The 21,024-nt window shown below is 33.3% G+C and overlaps 1 protein-coding gene and 1 long non-coding RNA gene across 7 annotated transcripts in view; one reads left to right on the top strand and one right to left on the bottom strand.

Annotated features, from left to right (window-relative positions):
• The window catches only part of LOC118202700 (endothelin-converting enzyme 2-like), a 161,579-nt gene that overhangs the window by 132,979 nt on the left and 7,576 nt on the right, over window positions 1–21,024 (top strand). The window lies entirely within an intron of this gene.
• Window positions 1–21,024, bottom strand: part of LOC146999403 (uncharacterized) — a 131,281-nt gene that overhangs the window by 109,688 nt on the left and 569 nt on the right. For 2 of the 5 annotated variants that reach the window (XR_015042994.1, XR_015042993.1), the window contains exons 1-2: window positions 11,665–12,301; window positions 9,822–9,884 (exon numbers count right to left, since the gene is read on the bottom strand). This is a non-coding gene — a long non-coding RNA (uncharacterized LOC146999403). Of the gene's footprint in view, window positions 1–9,821; window positions 9,885–11,232; window positions 11,388–11,664; window positions 12,302–21,024 lie in introns of those variants that run through there. The other 3 variants (XR_015042999.1, XR_015042998.1, XR_015042995.1) reach the window with 2 other exon arrangements.

Raw genomic sequence — 21,024 nt, 5'->3', positions numbered from 1 at the left:
TAACTTTCATAAGGATTGCTGAGGTATTTGTCTATGAAAATTTAGTGAATTATCAGAGTTTTAATTCATAAACTTAAAATTTTACCTAAAAATTTAATATTCTATAATGTTATAATTATTCAGTTTAAAGCAACCTTTTTTGTTACAAATAAAATGTTATATTATTAACAACTTTTAATAAGCAAGCAATCTTAATGCCATCGTTTAAATATTTCAGTGTCAGTTGCTGTATAAATTTGAATGAAATGATTTTCGAGTTTCTTTCTCTGCTAATATAAGTTAATATACAACTTTAATGTACATTATAAACGATATTTCTGTTTGAAAAATTAGTGACAGTAAACTTCTAGGAACTAGAGACTATGTTTTAATGTTACATGCAGCATGTTTAATGTTACATGCAGACTTCTTTCCATCACATTCACGAAATATTAAATTTTGAACGTTCCAGAGAAAGTTAATATGAAACATTCTGCGCTTATAATAGAGAGAAGCTTATTGTCCGCGTCAAGTTGCAGTTCACGGATATGAAAACTCTCCAACACATAAATAAATAGTGGAAAAAAATACGAATTCACGTAGATTTTATGTAAAGTAACATCGATTGATCGATGTTACTTTACTCTGTCATAACATCGATTGATCGATGTGTATTTTTTGCATTGAAGAGGGGGAAAAAAAAGAAAACTGCAGTTTTTGACACCATTAGGAGTTATACATTAAAAAAAGAGATTCTTCTGTCTAGTAGAAAAGGTTATGCTATTAGAATATGACAGAGTAGATGAGGGCTATTTGCATAAGATGAGGAATGCTTTCGTGAAGGATTTTTGTAGGAAAACTGACTCGTATTCGCATTCCACAGGTGGAAAACCACGAAAAAAAATCATGCGCTCAATATTTTCGCCTGGGATCGAATACCGGTTGAACTACCAGTATTCGACTGCCACATGTAGGACCTAACAGTTACAAAGAGCCTATCGTTAAGAACTGTTTATCACCTTTTTCCTTTTCCGGTGTTAGGTTTTTGTCGTTATTAGGGGACGTTGTTTACTGTTGTTTGATTTCAATGAATAAAGACAAATCAGACAAAGCCTCTCAACCTGAAAGATAAAATGCCTTCAGGCAAGATTTATAGGAAACTGGTTCGCGTTCGTTTCATGCATCCGAATTTTGTTTACGTTTCTTTCATTTAGCTCAAAACATACGAGGACTCTGTATTTTAAGAAAAGAATGTTTTGGGGGAGTACTTTATATGGGTAAATTATTTGTATTAATGTTACACATGGAGGGAAAATCACGAAAAGATCCGTACAGTTAGCTCTTTCATCAGTATTCGGAGCCATATTTAACTACTGTGGTTCAATGACCTTAATCACTTGTGTTCTAATGGGCCTCATGAGCATTGCATTTTTGTTGATCAGGCTAATTTATGTCAAAATCGCACGAAATTTGCCAAAATTTAAAAAACTGCTTTCTGACGAAATATTCCAGTAATTTTGATTTATCTTAAATTTCGAAATGTGTCAGGTTTCTGGAGTGTGTGTACATGTGAGCATATAACATTTAAATTTAGTCATTTTAAACATAAATCAGATAGCATATCTTTTATGTTACATTGAGTAATCTTCAGTGCTATGTAATTAATTCCCTAAATATGAAAGTATGTGAAACTTAAATTAACTATAGCAAATCATTCCATAGAAATATGTTATGCTAGTATTAGTCTAGAAAGGATCAATTATGCGTAAATATTGTATTAGGCATGTCAAGTAACAATTTGTCGGCGGTATAGATATCATTAATTTAAAGGAGATAATTACGATATGTGTGGCTTTTGTTTTAGCACAGTTTTGCTCCCGTTACTTTTAAGCTAAACATATCACTTGAAATAAATTTCTTTCTAAATTCATAGGGATATTATTAACAATTCTTCTTTATAAATATAAAGTTTATCCTTTATTATATAAATAATTGAAATGCTTAAATTTGACATTCTAATAAATATTTTATCTTAACTTTCTGAAGATTGAATTTCTTTTAAAATGTATAAAAATGAATTAAATCCTTAACTTTTTCCAGTCTTATGATAATAAAATTTTAGAATCATCAGTTTGCATATCCGTATATATTATAAGAAAGTATCTCATTCTTTTTTGAGGGCTGTTGTGATGTAAATGATAGTAGATCGGACTAGCAGTCGGAAGATCTGCGGTTCGTATCCGTGAGAGAGCATAGAAAATCTTTCGTATTTTCTCCTCAGAAAAACGGAATGTATGGAAACGTGATAGACGATAATTCGTGAACACATGAATTAGGCCGACAGAGTCTGGTGCTTCTTGTCTTTCGCCCTATAAGTGGGAAAAAATAAGGAATTATGTCATTCTCCCTATCTTGCTACAAATGGATGTTCTTCCAATTAGAATTTGGAAGACTTTGTTGGTAGAAGAATAATGACAGCCTTGCTGAATTTTCGCATTTCTTGCTTCGAAAAAATCCAAGGTCCGCCTATTATTCCGCCTTTCGCAAATTTTTCAAATTTACTTTTTGTGGTATCGCTTTTCCATTACAGTATGTTGATAGGTGAAACAACCCCTTAAAACATTTTTTACATAATTTACATTCAATTTACTTTTCGGAATTAAACTTCCTACATACGGGTTCCCTCTTTTTTGATACTTCTAGTAAATTTATATTAAGAGATAATATAATCAATATTTCTTTAGTAAATAAATTATAATTATCTTACTTTGCGCAAGTATTAGAAAAACTTGTTTTGAGCTAACTGAATTTTAGATCATTCAACATTATACCTCAGAGAGTATATCTTTTCTAGGAGATTTCGTATTGCTTGAATTTTGAGGGAAAAGGAAAGTCCAGATAAAAAAAAAAAAAAAAAAAAAAGAATGTACTTTCCTCCGTTCAGTGCTGTATCTCTTTTACTGACGAATTAACACCAATAGATAGGCTATTTTCTCCCGAAAGTTCAGCCTTTGTGTAAACGATTAGGGAAAACCGGAAAAGAACTAAAATACTTTTTCACTCATAAATCGGCATCTTCAAGAAGCATCGACTCCCAGTGAGTAAAAGCGACCATCTGGGAAGATGTATTATAGTAAAATGGTTTGAAAATCCAAATAACATTAATTTAGAGAACTTTTTATGGATGCAATATATAATTCTTAGATAAAAGTATAAAAGTAAGTAAAAGGGGGCGATGTAGGGTGTTTTTCGCTACTTTTAATTTTTAGAATAGGGCCCCGAACATATTACTGACCTTGTATTTAGATATGCAAATTTGTACTCGGTAGCACGCGATATCTATCTTCTAAGATAGAAATATTCCACTTCCGGCGAACTTTCTAAGGAAAGCTTACATGCATTTAGGTTTACATATAGAGAAAAATCATGAAAATTCCATGCAGCTGATCTATTCCGTCGCTGAAAATAGAAGCCTACAAAAATTGATAGTGTTGTGTTGCTTCAGCGACTAGATTTCTCACTTTGATGTTGGAATTAGAAATATAATTACAAAGATCTCCACTAGAGGAGATCATAATTCATTATTTTTTTCACACATATAAAATCTGGTTAAATATGTTTCCTCGTTTATAAATTACAGAAGTTTTTTTTTTTTTTTTTTTTATTGTAGCAGGTTTAAATAATTGTTGATTGAAACCACACTAATTTTAACTAACAATCTGAAAATGACACAAATGACGTGAACTCTTTCATAATTATGTTACTCATTAGCATTAAAAAAACTTAACTTCGGTTGAAGATTACCTCAGAAGATTTTTTTTTCATTTCTTAATTTAGATGCCATACAGTCTGGTAATACATATCTAATAATACATAATAATAAGTCTGGTTATACTGCAGCCATATCAGTGGCCGATAAGACCGCTAAATATTAGTTGTTCGATTTGGATTCAAACTCAGACGAACGAATGCGATGGCTGTAAGGTATTTTTCTATGTATAGCATGAGTATGAGCTATTCGTTAGAAAGTCCTCTATAAAGGCATCTTTTTCCTTAAAAGCAGATAGTCCTCGTCTGTTTTGCTGTATTCAAATAATCCTAACCTTCACACTACTTCACCTATCACTCTAAATCAAGATGAAAGCTTTCTAAACAAGATTTTTAAATCGGGCTGTGGGGGTTCTGGCCAATCGTTAAAACCGCTGAATACTGGTAATTCGACAGGGGTTCAATTCCTGACGAACGCGCTTGTTCTATGAAAGTTTTCCGGGTTGTTTTTCTACGTTCAGTGTAGATGAGATCTAATTCCCCTTAGAAATTCTCTCCATGATAGTTTCAGTCCTCTTGCGCAGATTCCAAATCCATTAAATTTTCTTTATTAAATACAATTATAATTCTTTCTTTTTAGAGAAATCGCAGAGAAAAAACTGTAAACATCAAATCGAGTGCGATTACGAATATTTTAAAACAGTTAAAATTTTGAGCGGAAAAGTTTTTTTAATACGCTCATAAGCAACTGAAGATTAGGGGAAGAAAAAAATTTTAAATTGGCATAAAATTTTGTCGATTTCTACAACAACTTATATAAATGCGTTTTCAAAAACTTCTGCTGAAATATGAAGAGTTGTATTTGTAAAGCATTTATTAGTGAGATCTGTAATTATATACTCAGCTTTTAGTTTTCATAACTTCCATTCATCAGAATAAAGTCATTAAGCGTAAGAGGGGGGGCGAAAAAGGAATTTTAAAGAAAAGATTATTTTTTAAATGACTCAAAATTTCCTGAGCTAGTATAAGTAATTATGTAACTCAAATAATTAAATATTTGCGAAAATTTTGTTGACCTCTCTTGGTCTTACCAATATTTCTGTATAGATATAGAACATAATTACATATCGATAATGAGTATCATAGACAGTGGAGGATGTAGAACATCACATTATATAATTGTGCTTGTCGCAAAAGCAGCCACTTTGATAAATGAACATAACTGTTGGGAATCGCGTATAAATGTCACATACATTATAATACCAAGAATGTTATAAAAATAACGGTTATCTGATATCAACATTTACCGAACTTTCCAAAATGTTTAAAAATATAATATTTAAGAGTCGCAAGTTTGTTTAAAGAATTGTACGCATTTCAATCACGGTGTTTGTCGCTATAATCAGAAGCTCGTCATCGATATTTAGACTATTTCTCGATAACCTACCGAGTTCAAATTTTGTACTCACACCGTTTACAGATGGAAATACGCGTGGTAAACCGAGTTTTATAAAATTCGATTAAGAGGTCTTAAAATTTAATGTTGAAAAAAATTTTTGCGCATATTTCCATTCAAAGAATAAACTAAAAATCTCACAGATTTTAAGTTTGCATCACTTTACAGAGCGTAAAATAGTTTTGAAATAAAATTTGCATAAAATTAATATAATTTATGATTTTTGGCGAATTTTTAAAACTTTATACTTTTATGAGGTAAGAGGAATTTTGGAAGTAAAAAACTGTACCAAAAGGAGAAAAATAATTTCTCGTACAGATTAATGGGAATAAGAACCCCTTTGAAAAATTCCTGTACAGTTTTATAACAAGAATAATAGATTCTTAAATAACGAGATCAAATATCGAATCGCATTGTCAAAAGTATAAGATTTATAAATTTATCAAGAGAACCGCACGTTTGTTATTCGTGATATAAATTTGTCGAAATTTTTTTAAAGAGAATTATTTAATCACGTGTTCCCATTAAATTATATAATACATTATTTTTCTCATTTCAATTCATTAATAATTTTATGAGTCATAAATAAAAGTTTATTTTGTAAAAACTTGTTTATTTTATTCAATAATTGGTCTAAAACAAAAATTCTTAATTCCTTTTATATATACATTCACTTTGTAACTGGTAATAAATTTGTTTCCTTAGAGTCAATGTAAGGCCTTTATCTCAAAACATCAAGAAGACTTCTCCCCGCGATAATGACAGCCATTACCCATTGTCGTCAGGGGTGCGTGGACCCTTGTTCCCTTAGGCAATGGGAGTTGGAAGACGTACAAAAATACGGGCTAGTCCTTTTTGGCGCATTTTTTCGCTAATACAAAAACACGGGACGATCCGTTTTCGACCCGTGTTTTTGTATTAGCGAAAAAATGCGCCAAAAAGGACTAGCCCGTATTTTTGTACGTCTTCCAACCCCCATTGCCTAAGGGAGAACTCTGCGAAGCTACTGGCTAGGATCCCTGCTAAAAATGCCCCGTAGAAACCCATAAAATTTTTTTACAGGGAATTGGCCTACGGGTACCCGTACAGCTCTGTGGGTACCCGTGTGTAGTAAACCACTACACAAAAATCCACAGACCTATAAAGGTACCTCTTGGAAAAATCACTGCACAAAACCCATAAACAGAACCAATAGCATTACACCATAGTGGAGTATCCATACATAGAATCGTGCATAGAACGGGTATCCATATACAGAATCCCTATAAAAAACAATACACAAAAATAGAACTGTAAATCAAATTTCCATAAAAACATAAACCAGCAGAAGTACATAATTAGCACTGATGAAATGTACAGAACTAAATTGCGGAGAAAGCATGTAAAGTAATTTTAAATAAAACTCAATGCGAATAAATCAAAATTTTAAAATATCTAGAAGCCTACGAGCCCGTCCTTCTTAATGCACGTCAATATCTATAAACATATTACAAAATATTTGTATAAATTCTCTTTACAAAATTTTAAACTACCTTTATATAATTCTGAAAATAAAATGAATAGAAAGATAATAACCAAAGTCATGATTCACAACCATCGAATGATAAATGTACATATACATATGTAAGAAAAATAAGGAATATGCAAAAGATTAAATTAGCAGCGTAAAATTAATTTTCCTTCTCTATTCTAAAAACAGTAATCTTTCTGCACTGCATCATTTGGAGATTAATTCATGTCATATGACTCTTACATAATTTGATGTTGTAAAAGAAACTAAAACTCAAACAGCCAATAGTAATTTTACAGCAGTATTAACTATCAAAGACGAGTAAAAATGCATCGAGAACCAAAATTAACTCGGTCTGAATTAAGATTTCACCCTTAACATAACACATTTGCTTTTTACGCTTTGTATTAGCTGGATTGCAGTCTGTCTGCTCCTTGTTTCTTACTACACATTTATCAAAAATGTTAATTTTTGGAATAGGCATAAATAATGTGCCAACTTGTTTGTGGCTGCAACATATTTGCTGAAAGAAAAGTTGAATTAAATCTACCTCGACTGCCAAATTTCTTATTCATTGTGGATTGGAGTTTCAACATCTCTAAGCCATCAAAATTCTTGCTGTTCATTACGGATTCAGGTGTTTGTATTCGACTACAGAATCTATTACATATATATATATCATTTCATTTTATGGTTGCGAATCATTACTTTGACTGTATATATATTATTGATTTCATTATAAATATATACATATAGTACTGTACCTCACTGCATATATTTGAATTTCAGTTCTTTAATTGGGAAATTAAACAATTGTATTTAATCACATTCGCTTGTTTAACAATTTGATACCTAATGAGAAATGTATTGCCAAAGGATGGTACTTTCTAGCATCTGCTTAAATTTTAAGTTACCTACAATGACTAAACCAAATTAAAAAAAAAAAAAAAAAAAAAAAAAAAAAAAAAACTAGAAACCCAAATTTTCAGGAAGAGAAACATTAACAAGCAAGCAAAAAGAATACGGGACTTGCAAATTAGAAACTTAACATAGAGTTCAAATTTAGCATACTTGCTATCCCCTTAAAGCTCGCTTACCAATGATAGTAACACCCTGCAGCTTATTATGACATGCATACACATAGATGTTTTGCGTGGAAGAAAGGATGAATCCAAGAATATAATGTAGTGAAGAAATAATAATATACAAACACTGTGTCGACCCCTTATTACAATACTTTGAATGTTACCTGTATCTCTCAAAAGATAAATGAAACATGAAGATAACATATAATAAATTTAATAGTACCCAAAATACAATAAATTATATTGTAACAAAATGAATTTAAAAAAATTTACAAGTTTCAATTTCAATACCAATTCTCAACGCACAGTTCGGGAATTAAGAAAATATCTCATAGCGTATAATGTTTTATTCCGTACCTCACTTTTAGTGCTATATAATCTTCCACAGATTTTATATAAATAAAATCTATAACATAATGGGTATTTATAGTATATGTAGTTCTTGATGTAAAAAAGATTAACTTTTGTACTGTAAAAATTCCATCTGTATGAATAAGTATGAATATACTCATATACACATAATTATACTAAATAACTAATTTAATGAAACTAAATTCCTATAGAAAAATGGGGAAAGTGTAGAATCGCCCACTGCTTGGCGTGTTTTTAAGAATTGCACATACTCGGTATCCATGTACACATCGACCTATTTTCACTTAAAAAAACATCTCAGAATTGCACAAAAATGCCATTGTGCACTCCTTTGACTTTATTCATGTACACATCAACCTATTTTCACTTAAAAAGTCAAAAGAAAATTGACAAAAATCCAATTCCTTTTACTTTTGTACAAAGTGCCAAATAAATAAGTGGGCGATTCTGCACTTTACCCGAAAAAATATATAAAAATACCATTTACCTATATATATTAATAATTTATTATTACACAAGGTTTTTCATATATCATCTCAAAGGAACATAAATTTAATTAAAGCGATGCATTATTGGAATAAATTTGAGTCAGTGTTTTGCGTGCAAGTTATTTAGATTTCTATTGTAGAAAGAATACTTGAAATAATGTATAGAAATATTATTTTGAACCATAAAAATTCTTAATAGTAAAATTTAAAGTACTGAAAAGGTAGCTATTGTTTTTGACAGTAGATTATATAATATAAAAATACCTCATGCCGAGCATTTTCTGAAATTACAATGCTAAATGAAATTGATATAGTGCACTTTTTGTAAACAAATGTGGCTATATTCGCTTAATTGTAATGACAGTAATTTTAACTGCATTTGTATAAGGCTGTACAGAAGATTTATTTATATGGGTTTTCATCCGCAGAGAACAACCGGATTCCCTGTGGAAGTGCTTCCGAAAATAATGTTTAAATATTACTCTAACTATATTTGAAAGCAATGCTATAACAGTGCCCTTATAAGACTCATGATCCAAAGAGCTTTGGTTTTAAATGTCTCGTAAAAACTTTCAATTACTTATGCAAAATTCATACCCACGTAAAAATTACTACACCGAAGTCAATTGATTATACAGCAAAACGTTCCTAAAACAATCAACTCCACAATTCGAGATAATGCCAGTTTCCTGTAGCCTGACAAAACTGTGAATGATTTTTAAGTCCTGTTATTTAATTATTGTCCTGACAAATGTGCCATTATCAGAGGTGGTCATTTAAGAAAATAACCACTATATGAGGTTTCAACTTAATGTAATTTTTTTCAAATAAATAATTCACTTTTTATACTCCCAAGACTAGTACATTTAATATTACATAAATCTTATTCACAAATCTATTTCTATTTCAAAAGCAATTTATGAAAAACACATTTGAAATTTTCTTCATCAAACTAATAATAATGAAAATTAAAGGGGAAATTTTCCGTAACCGGCCCTTGGCTATTTTTTGGCCGCCATCTTGGATTTCAAAAACGCGCCTCTTGGCGCGTTTTTGAAATCCAAGATGGCGGCCAAAATTGTTTTCCCTGTCCGAGGGAAATCGGAAAGGGAAAACAACTCTGACCTACCAAACCTGGAAAGAACAAGAAAAAACGAACTTACCGAATTTATGGTGCCATCCTGAAGGCTACTCATCGCTGTTCCTTCAGATATCTATCAGGATACCTGCAAATAATAAGAAAAACAAAATATAATATTTTTTTGCGGAGCACAAGTTTAAGAAATATTAAATGAAATTGTTTAAATTACATTAAATACAACTGCTTAGCAGAAATGCAAATTATAAATATATATATATATATATATATATATATATATATATATATATATATATATATATATATATATATAATATTTTTTTGCTGGGCAAAAGGCCATGAGAACTGATGTTTGACAAATACTAAAGAAGGTTTATTTATATTTTTGATGCATTAGACATGAACCTGATTTAATCAAAAAAACTTTAATATGGAGGATAGGTTGGAATAGCTTTAACTTCTTTGATAAGCTGAAGCATGTTTAGAACAAAATGTTTTAATGACAGGTAAATTTCCATCATTTGCAAATCATTATATTATTAGAAAATACATTTTAATGAGATACTAACAACTATGACATTTTATGCATAAAAAGAGTAAAAATTAAGCCAGTTATCATTTGGCTTTGTGGTGTCATCGAAGCTTTGCTTCTTCTCCCAGCATAAATTCTTTGGTGGTACACTACTATACTGTCAACAATATTATTTTCATATTAGTTCCACAACAGTAAATTAGCATGTTCCAGTTCAGAGTTTGAATGCATCTGAAATGTTTTGTGCACAGTTTGAATTTAAGAAAAATCTCTTTCTTTCAGACTTATATTTTCAGCTTAATATTCTAATGATTTACTTTTTTTGAAATCATATACTACAGCTATATCCATTTGACTTTGAAGGGAAGATTAATAATTTTTATCTTCTTATATCCTACCCATATATCTTTCTTTCTGAGTAGCTATGTGCAGAGTTAAAAAATGTATAGATATATAAAAATAATAAGGATAGCTTAATTATTTTTATTGAGAAAAATTAAATGGGCATAGCTATATATGTAAGAATACATAATTAAATTAGTCCAAATCATATTTAATGCATCTCCATATTTATTTTAATATTTTCATTTAATATGTATTTAAATGCACTAATCATTTTATCATTAGAATTCTAGTAAAAGTAAGAAAAAAGCTATAATAAATTAAATGCTGTTGTTGTTGGTTTCATTTTAACTTTGCCCAGTTTGTCTTCATGGCAATAGCAATATTTATAACATATATAATACTTAAAAGGAACTTTTTGTTATGTTAATAATAATAATTTGCTTCATTTTTTAACTCCCAAAACCCCATAAACGTTTTGCGAAAATATAAAAAACTTTATTTTCTTTTACCGTAATGTTCGAAAAATAAACCCCATAAACGTTTTGCGAAAATATGAACTAATAATGATTTGCGACTTTCAAACTTTATTTTCTCTTACCGTAATGTTCGAAAAGTAAACAGAAAATTTCCCTGTTCCTCCTTCAGGAAAATTCCCTGTGTGGGTTGCAACAATTATCAGGGTTACCATATTCTGGCGCACGTACGCTCACTTCCGATGTAAACAAATCCGCAATTTCGCCAAGTGCCGGTTATGGAAACATCCCTATGCATAAAATGCATAAAAATGATTATATGTGTTTTAACAAAATAGCACAAAATATTTAATGTAAAAATGTGGTTCTAGTCTCATACTTGTAAAGAAAAATAGATCAAAAAGGAAAAACAATGTAAGCTACTATGATCATCTAAATTTTCACATAATTTTAGTAGTGGAATAACGATTCCTTAAGCTTGTATGTCTTGTCTACCCCATTCAATAAGTAATAAACACATTAAATACTTCAATGTTTATTTCATTAATAAAACTTACCTTTTTTGCTCGCGAAATATAATTAGTACATTTTTTAAAACATAAAAAAACATTCTTTTTGCTCGGCCACATCACATTAGTCGAAAAATTCAAAATTGAATCATGCAAGATCATTTTTAAGTAAGGTATGCTCAAATTTATTAGTACATAATATTCAAATGATAAAGCATCTACATGAACAAGCTTTAAAAAAGTATTTCTAAACTGTAATCAAAAAAATAAATTTTCCAAAATACAGTTTCAGTAGAATGCAAAAACTACATTTCTGCATCTGCACACGGAAACAAATTATCAAGCCTGAAATTATCCCTTTTCAGTCTTTAAGCACATTGTTTTTCAGGATAAAAGTAAAGATGGAAAATCAATTTCACGCTCAGAAACTCCATTTCACAACTAGTCAGTTATCAGCAACGTTCTCTCAAACATTAGACACGATTACACGTGCATGGCTTTAGTGGTATATTCATAGTCAGTGCTGGTATTTTATTATTTATTACTAATTTCTAAACAGTAAAACATAGTAAAATTTGTAATACAGTAAATCCTAGTAAATAATATACTGCATTACTACAACTACGAAGAAAATAACACCACCATCACACAACAATAACTAGAACGGCGCCATATTGCTTGTTTGGGAAACTTCTGAGAGTGGGGAAGGGAGGGGGAATTTTTTTTTCACGTCAGCGTTAACAGGGAGAAAAGTTTTGCGATTGTGAATGAACTTGTTCGCGTTAAAGAGATGTTGGTTGATATCGGTGTTTATTTGTAATATCAGAAATGTAAGTGCTTATGTGTGTGTATTCAGAGAACCAACTCGTAGCAAAAACCACCTCCCTAAGACGACCGCCTCTGAAAGAAACCAGTATTTCTGAAAACATAAGTATACTTTGGTATTGAATATTCCCTCTGTAAAGCGACCATTCACAAAGAAAATTCTGCAAGTGTGTCTGGTCGCCTTAGAGAGATTCATTCCGTAGATGCAATCTCCCTAAGACGACCACCTCTAAAAGATGAACGTATCTCTGAGAACGTGAGTATCTATTGGTATTGAGCATCACCTCTCTAAGGCGACCACTTACAAAGATGAATTTTTATTTGCGGCTGGTCGCCTTAGAGAGACCTCGTTGTATGTGGTGTATATGATTACGGTTATTGTTTCCGAAAAAAAATTAAATCAAATAAATAAGCATATTTAGTAAAAACCCTCTCTAAAACGACCACCTGCGTTTCCAGGTTACTCTGGTGGTCTTAAAGAGATCATATTTTCATTCTGTTAATTTTATTGTTTACAAGAAGTATATTAACGTCAGATAAAAAAATAGCACAAACCCATATAAACCAACAAAAGATTTATTATTATATTGATACCAGTAAGAAAACCAGTAAAAGTCAATATAAACCTATACAAACCAGTACAAAGTTCTGCCATTGAATGTTGGTTGTATGGGTGTCAATTGATACCAGTAAGAAAAACCCACAGAGATCAATAGAAACCAGTAAAAGTCAATAGAGACCATCAAAAATTCTATAGGTACCAGTAGAAAGTTTTACTGGTTTCTATGGGTCATTTTGAAACCAGTAAAAAAAAAACCCACAGAGACCAACAGAAACCAGTAAAAGTCAATAGAAACCCATAAAAAGTTTTACTGGTTTCTATGGGGCATTTTTAGTAGGGATCTGTACCTAGGCAGTCTCGGCCACGGGGGTATAAAATTTATGAACTTGGTGGTTCTGAAGGCTCTGGGAAAGGTCACTTATTGGCCGGCCCCGGAGTCTGGCACGTCCTAGCGCGGCGTGGTTCTAGTAACCCGGGGGTCTCCCCCGGGGTCGCTGGGTAATGTCCCGCTGCGACGGGCTCGCCCAAGCGACTGGTAGGAGCATTAGACGACCGGTGCTGCCTGGGGCCTGTCCCCAGGTGGTGCGCTGCTCTCCTGGAGGGTAATAGTGGAGGTTGAACCTCCACGACGTGCCCAAAGGGGGAGTGGACCTGTAGTGGGCTTAAGTTCCCGGAGCAGGGCAGCCAAAAATCCTAGATCCGTTTTCGAGGGTACATTTAAACTTACAATAATCCGTAACGAACCGTTAAGAGACCTGCATAAAAGAACGAGATAATCCGGGTCAAACCGTTAAAGGGTTAAATCTATTCCGTTAGCGGATCCGAATTTTGCTCAACCCAAAGAAATTGATTTGATTTTAGGAGCTGATTATTTTTTCTCCGTTTTAAGATGTGGCCAAATATATGGTTCGAAAAATGAGCCTGTAGCTCAAAATACAATTTTCGGTTGGGTGATTGCTGGGAAGGTCGGAAATAATATGGAAGGCCCAAAAACAGCAAATGCACACTTCATAAAGTTAGAAGATAATATAAATATTGATTACGAACTTAAACGGTTCTGGGAAATGGAGGATATTGTCGATGTTGGGAAGAAGGAATTTCTGACATCTGAGGAACAATTTTGTGAATCACATTTTCAAAACACTCATGCTGTTAATTCAGATGGGCGATTTGTTGTAAAACTTCCATTTTATAAATCGCATTTGAAGTTGGGTGATTCAAAACCGGCAGCAATTTCTAGGTTGCGTTCCATAAAACGAAAATTCAAAGATAATCCGGAATTTGAAAAACAGTATAAAGATTTCATACGTGAATATGAACAGTTAGGACCTATGACTGTGATTAATGATGATTTATCTAACAGATCGGATACAGAAAAGTTTTATCTTCCTCATCATGCGGTAATTAAACCTTCTAGCACAACGACAAAATTAAGAGTAGTTTTTGATGCATCCTGCAAATCTGAAAATGGTATATCATTGAATTCTCTTTTAGGGGTAGGTCCGAAATTACAAAGAGATATTTTTGAGATTTTGATTAATTTTCGATTTCCTAAAATTGTTTTCACAGCCGATGTGGAGAAGATGTATCGTCAGGTGATGGTAGCCCCTGAAGATCAGAATTATCAATTGATACTTTGGCGATACAATTCCAGTGATAAAATGCGCACGTACAAGTTGAAAACAGTTACTTGTGGTCTTTCCTCTGCTTCATTTTTAGCAACTCGATGTCTGAAGCAGGTAGCTTTAGAGTCTAAAGAGGAATCAGATGTATCTCGTATATTGCAAGAGGATATGTATATGGACGACTTATTGTCGGGTGCAAATACAGTTGATGATGCAGTATTTGTCTGCAAGAAAATATCTTCAATTTTACATGGACGTGGTTTTGATTTGAGGAAGTGGAATTCAAATTCTGTAGAATTCTTAACTGAATTTAAGGAAAATTGTTCATTGAATTCTGATTTTGAGATATCTCCTAATTCGAGTTTGAAAGTCTTAGGACTTTTTTGGAATTCAACTACAGGACTTTTTTGGAATTCAACTACTGATACCTTCAGTTTTAAAGCTACACTGCACATCAACGCACCTATAACAAAAAGACGCATATTAGCAGAATCTGCTCGCATTTTCGATTCTTTAGGTCTCTTATCTCCTTGCACTATATTGATTAAAATATTCTATCAAAAACTATGGTTAGTTAAAGGCGACTGAGATTCAGTTGTTCCCCAGCATATCTCAGATGATTGTTTTAAATTTCAAGAGACATTCAGTCAAATCAATAATTGTGAAATTCCGAGATGTGTCATACTTACAACGCACAGTGTTATCCAACTACATGGATTTTCTGATGCATCTTCGCAGGCTTATGCAGCAGCCATTTACTGTCGCCAAAGGTGCAATGGTACGGTTAAGGTTAATCTTTTGGTATCAAAGACTAAAGTCGCGCCTATAAAGCAAGTACCCATTCCTCGATTAGAACTCTGTGCTGCGTATTTGTTGACCATATTAATGCGATCTCTATTGAACATTTTAAAGAAGTTTGATTTTGAAATCTTTGCATGGACGGATTTCAAGGTAGTTCTGTCTTGGCTATCAGCTCATCCACGTAAGTGGAAAACTTTTGTGGCAAACAGAACATCTCAAATCATAGAAGTGATACCTATTAAACATTGGAATCATGTTCCCTCTAAACAGAATCTTGCAGACATTGCTTCTCGTGGTATTGAACCTCAACTCCTACCAAATTGTACTTTGTGGTGGAAGGGTCCACCATGGTTGCGTCAGGAAGAGGGAAAATGGCCTAAATATGAATTAAAAGCTGAAGATGATGCTGAAGTAAAGGCCGAACAAAGATCTGATCCTATTTTTATTTCTCATATACGTGAATCGAATGATTTATTAGCTAATTTGTTCGAGCATTATTCTTCGCGTTGTAAAATTGTTCGTATTCTGGCTTACTGCCAAAGATTTATTGCTAATTGCAAGAAGCATCATGTTACTCAGAACATTTCACGTAGTGGCATTAACTCCAGCTGCCTTATGCCGCTAACATTTCTAGAGATTCGAGTAGCAGAAAATTTCATTATTCGTTGGATTCAGAATCATCATTTCAAAGATGATTTACAATGTATTAAAGAAGAGAAACCTTTACCCAAGAAGAGCCAACTACGTTCTTTGTATCCATTCGTAGACAAAGATGGTCTCTTACGGGTGGGAGGACGTCTTCGAAATTCATCTTTAGCATTTAACATCAAACATCCTGTCATACTTCCTTCTCGACATAAATTTAGCGAATTACTAGTGAAAGAACTTCATATTACTTACCTTCATGCTGGTCCTTCTTTATTATCACACCTCATCAGACAATCTTACTGGATAATTGGAGGAAAGAAACTGATACGCAGTTGTGTCAATCATTGCTTAATATGTCATCGATTTAAAGCTGCTTCAAATCCGCAATTGATGGGTGACTTACCTGAACATCGTGTGACTTTGGAACGACCTTTTTACGCATCTGATGTGGATTACGCTGGTCCTATTACCATGAAATTTAATAAGGGTCGTGGCTCTAAAACAACGAAAGGCTATATAGCTCTGTTTGTTTGCTTGTCGACTAAAGCTGTGCATATAGAAGCAGTCAGTGACCTGACGGCAGACTCGTTTAGCGCTGCACTTAGACGTTTCATTTCACGTCACGGAAAAAATTCCAGAAAGGATTAAGCATGATTTAATTGACAATATAAATGAAGGTGTTATCTTTGTTGTTGCGAAGCTAAGTTTCTCTAGATTGGCAATAAATCCACTAGTCTGCTGTTTCAAATGTAAACAATGGCCGCCATAAAAAAAAAGGCTTAGCGGCCCTTAAACAACTTTAAAATTGTTGATAATTCTAAAAATATTGCATACAGATTTACTAAAGGCATAAAAACCTTAACCGGAAGATAAAAACAACACAATTCAATCATTTTTAAAGCAAAAAATGTACAATTTACAAACATATAAGAGTAAAGAAACTGAGATAACTGAGAGAGTGAATATATATATAAATATATTTATATGCGTTCGGTGCGGGTGATTGCAACCAAAATACGAGGTGCACATCTACATGTTATAGCAGACCTATATACAAAATTTCAACGTTCTGAGGCCACTTGTTTTTGAGTTATGCGTTATACGTACGTACGTACATACGTTCGTACAGATGCCACGAAAAATTCTCTTCAGAATTAATTTTAAAGCAGTTTTATAATTTTTTTGGAGGAAACGAGTTTTTTATTCTGTTCTTACCTACAGATATCACGCAAAAACATCGTTAAATTGCATTCGAAAGCGGTCAGAATGGATATTTTCGTTGAAATATGCTGCCTGAAACTTTTCGCGATTACAATACTTCCTCTTTACTTCGTACAAGGAAGTAAAAACGTCCATTTGCCTTAAATTAAATTATCCAAATTGAATTGGCAAAGCCACAAAAAATTTAAAAAGCTTGCCAGTTCCTTGCTTGAAAATAAGAGGCGGTACAAACATAATTACATATGTTGAACAAAATAAAAATATTACTTTTTACCGGTTGACTTACCGTCGCCCAAAACGGAGATGCCGAACAATGGGAGAAATATAGTTGATAAATAAGGTGTTGGATTATGTTGAAGGAAATGTACGATAAGCATATGCCCCTATCAAATGCTAAGTAAATGAAAAAAAACAATTTTTAACCCGTTCAGTACGGGCTTGTCATATGTGCATAAGCAGCGAACATCACGGCCGGGTGTGTGATATTTGAATCGCCACTGTATGGCCGGGCGTACCACATTTTTTATATAGAATGTTTAATTAGTATTTTTTGTTGCCACTAAATGTAGCTGTATGTCTGTTATGGGGAAATATATCTAACATTGTTGAGCAATGTAATGTCTCTTTAACTGCGTCATTTGATATAAACAAATGCACGTGTTCTCGATGTTTTGAGGTACTTTTTACTTTTATTTTTGCGATATAGGTATGTGAACGTAGAAGAATATATACAAATGCTAATTCGTTAGAGTTTGAATAACGTGATGGCTCTTACTGCGTCATTTCATATAAACAAATCAACATAACAAATCAACATGTTCTCGATGCTCTGGAATACTTTTTAATCTAATTTATTTCTTTTAATTTTTTATCCCCGTATAGTGGAGTAAATAATCTATCATTAGAGATTTTTTTATTACTCTTAGATCTTTCCGGCATGGAGACGAATATTTTGTATGGCTTAGCGAAGTTTTTTTTTTTTTTATTATTTTCAAAATTTCTATTGCTGGTGTTCTATTTTTTTAAAGGCAAAACGAAAGCGCTATCTGACCGTAGAAGATACAGAAATGCTAAATGAGTCAAATTTGCTGATATTTTGTTCCTGTGACATTTGCAACGTTGGACTTTGCGTACACCCATGTTTCAAATGTCATACACTGTCTTTTTCTTTGAAATATTGCTTCCTTTTCGTTGCTTGCACATTGAATTTTTATGACAGTTTTAATATTTTTGAATTTTAATTATGTGTTGTGTTAAATAAAATCTGCGATTGTTTGGATATTTTTCCATATATATTTAATTAAGGGGAAAATTATATTATTCTAGAATGAGTATTTTATAAAAGTTTTAAGGAAAATATAACAATACGGGTTTAAAATTAATTCTGACAACTACCTGAATGGTCTTCTCATAATGTACCAAAAATTGGAACAATTGAATGACAAATTTAATTTATATGAATTTTTTCTCAAAGTTAGGCTTAGCAGCACGAATTGCCGTCCCCACAAGACGACGTATCCAGTTAACGCGCCGTCCCAAGAGAACGCTTCCGTAACAGAGGTGCCCGTCGTGAATGGGTTAATTAGTCAAAATATCTCCTTCGACATCCACACACTTTTGGCATCGTCCCAACAACGACTATATTCCCTGGCAAAATAAGTCAAGTTTTGTGAAACAATTCTTTGAGAGTATGCAGAGTTTTGTATGACATATAAAAGGTCCATTGGCATGCAACATGAAGGTGCCATGATCATTAATTACATTAGAATGTCTAAAAGACACACTGCTGCTGTATTTCAAATAGTTAAAACTACAAAAATCTGCCGTGATAATTATGTTACGATGGAGAAGAATGCAATGAATCACTTCAACAGTAAAACACACACACACAAAAGCTACAACATCTTTTATAGGTAAAACAAGTATTATGGGCTGACGAAGTATTCAGTTAGTTGTTCACGATCCATCTATTTGCTTATCATTTATGATGGTCATAGTATGTTCATTGTTTCATCATACATAAGAATGCAATGTAAAATTCCGTTTATTCCTTAGTCAAAGCGAATCGTAAGCTTCCCGATGGCCTACCTTTTAACCGGTGTCAGCTCATATGTCCAGTTTCTTCACTTTCAGCCATAGTGTGCCAGACCAGTGGTTAGGTGTATATCAAGCTTGACTGCAACAGTGCGAACACTTGGCTTTGAGTTTAACGGTATTGTTCTGAATTAGGTATCAGTCGATGGCCGCAAAGCTCATTAAGTTTTCAATCACCAGCAAGAAATTCCGCATACTAGCGGAATAAAATGTTTTTATTACACTCATGTCCATAAATTAAGGATAATTCGGAGTCATGCGACGTACCTTGGGACCGGTATAAGGAATACAGGCAAAGAAGTAAAATTGTCTGCAGGCGCTTTATAAGCATTTCAGTGTAGTAACCGAATAGTTATGACACAAAGGAAGCATTTGGATGATTTTTTACGTGGTAGAATTATCGGCCGTCTGGAATGTGGGCGTACCCAACTGGAAGTATCAGACGAACTTGGAATTGCCCAGAGTGTCATCTCCAGGCTTTGGCAACGATTTCAAGATGATGGTAATGTGAGTAGACGTTACAGCACAGTTCGCCCCATAGTTACAACGCCGAATGAGGACCGGTATTTGGCAGTTACTGACAAAAGAAACAGGCGGAGCACAGCCTCAGACCTGTCTCGTCAGCTCTCTTCAGCCACTGGTACGACAATTTCAAGGCAGACCGTGTACAGACGCTTAGGGCACATTGGTCTATATGCTCGTAGACCTGTGAGATGCGTTCCACTTGCTGCAACTCACTGTCGCCTGCGGTTAGCCTGGAGTAGAAAGCATGCATTGTGGACACCGCAACAGTGGTCTTGTGTGATGTTTTCCGATGAGTCCAGGTTTAGCTTGCAGTCTGATTCTTGCCGGACTTTCATATGGTGAGCTCCAGGTACCCGTTACCACCAAGAAAACATCATTGAACGACACCATTACGATGACGCAGGAGTGCTCGTTTGGGGGTGGAATTATTCTGGGTTTCAGAACTGACCTGCATGTTCAAATTGGAACCATGACAAGCCAAATCTATCAGGACGTCATTCTGGAACAACATGTATGTTTGTTTCGGGGCGCCATGGGCACACAATTTGTGTTTATGGATGACAACGCCCGTCCTCATCGTGCAAACATCGTAAGCGAATGCCTTCAATCGGAGGATATCACCCGTATGGATTGGCCAGCATTCTCATCGGACTTGAATCCAGTAGAGCACGTGTGGAACATGCTTGGCCGACGAGTTGCAGCCCGTCAACCTCCTCCTACATGTCTACCGGAACTTCGGAGAGCATTGCTTTTTGAGTGGTGTAATATCTCCCAAGATCACATTGATAATTGATACTCAGCATGTCTAGGCGTTGTACAGATTGTATTACATCGTCTGGAAGGCATACAATGTATTAACAATCATACCAACTATGTGATATTGGTTTTTTGTAAATAGTTTTTTTTTTTTTTTTTTTTTTTTCGTAATTTACTCCAGGGAGGAAAAAATTGCTAATTTTTTTAATAATATCAAACATACAGTATCTTTTTTTGCTCTTTACCTTTTGTTTAATAAATAAGCTTTACAAATAAGTCAAATTTGTTTTGCTTCTAACTCTTCCTTTGACTGATTTTGCATTATCCTTAATTTATGGATATGAGTGTAGT

Source organism: Stegodyphus dumicola, chromosome 1 (assembly GCF_044657685.1).
Source record: "Stegodyphus dumicola isolate Sdum_Otavi_A_Nest chromosome 1, ASM4465768v1".
In the NCBI taxonomy this organism is placed as follows: Eukaryota; Metazoa; Arthropoda; class Arachnida; order Araneae; family Eresidae; genus Stegodyphus; species Stegodyphus dumicola.
Note: the sequence above shows the minus strand (reverse complement) of the source record. Positions and strands in the feature narration are given on the sequence as shown.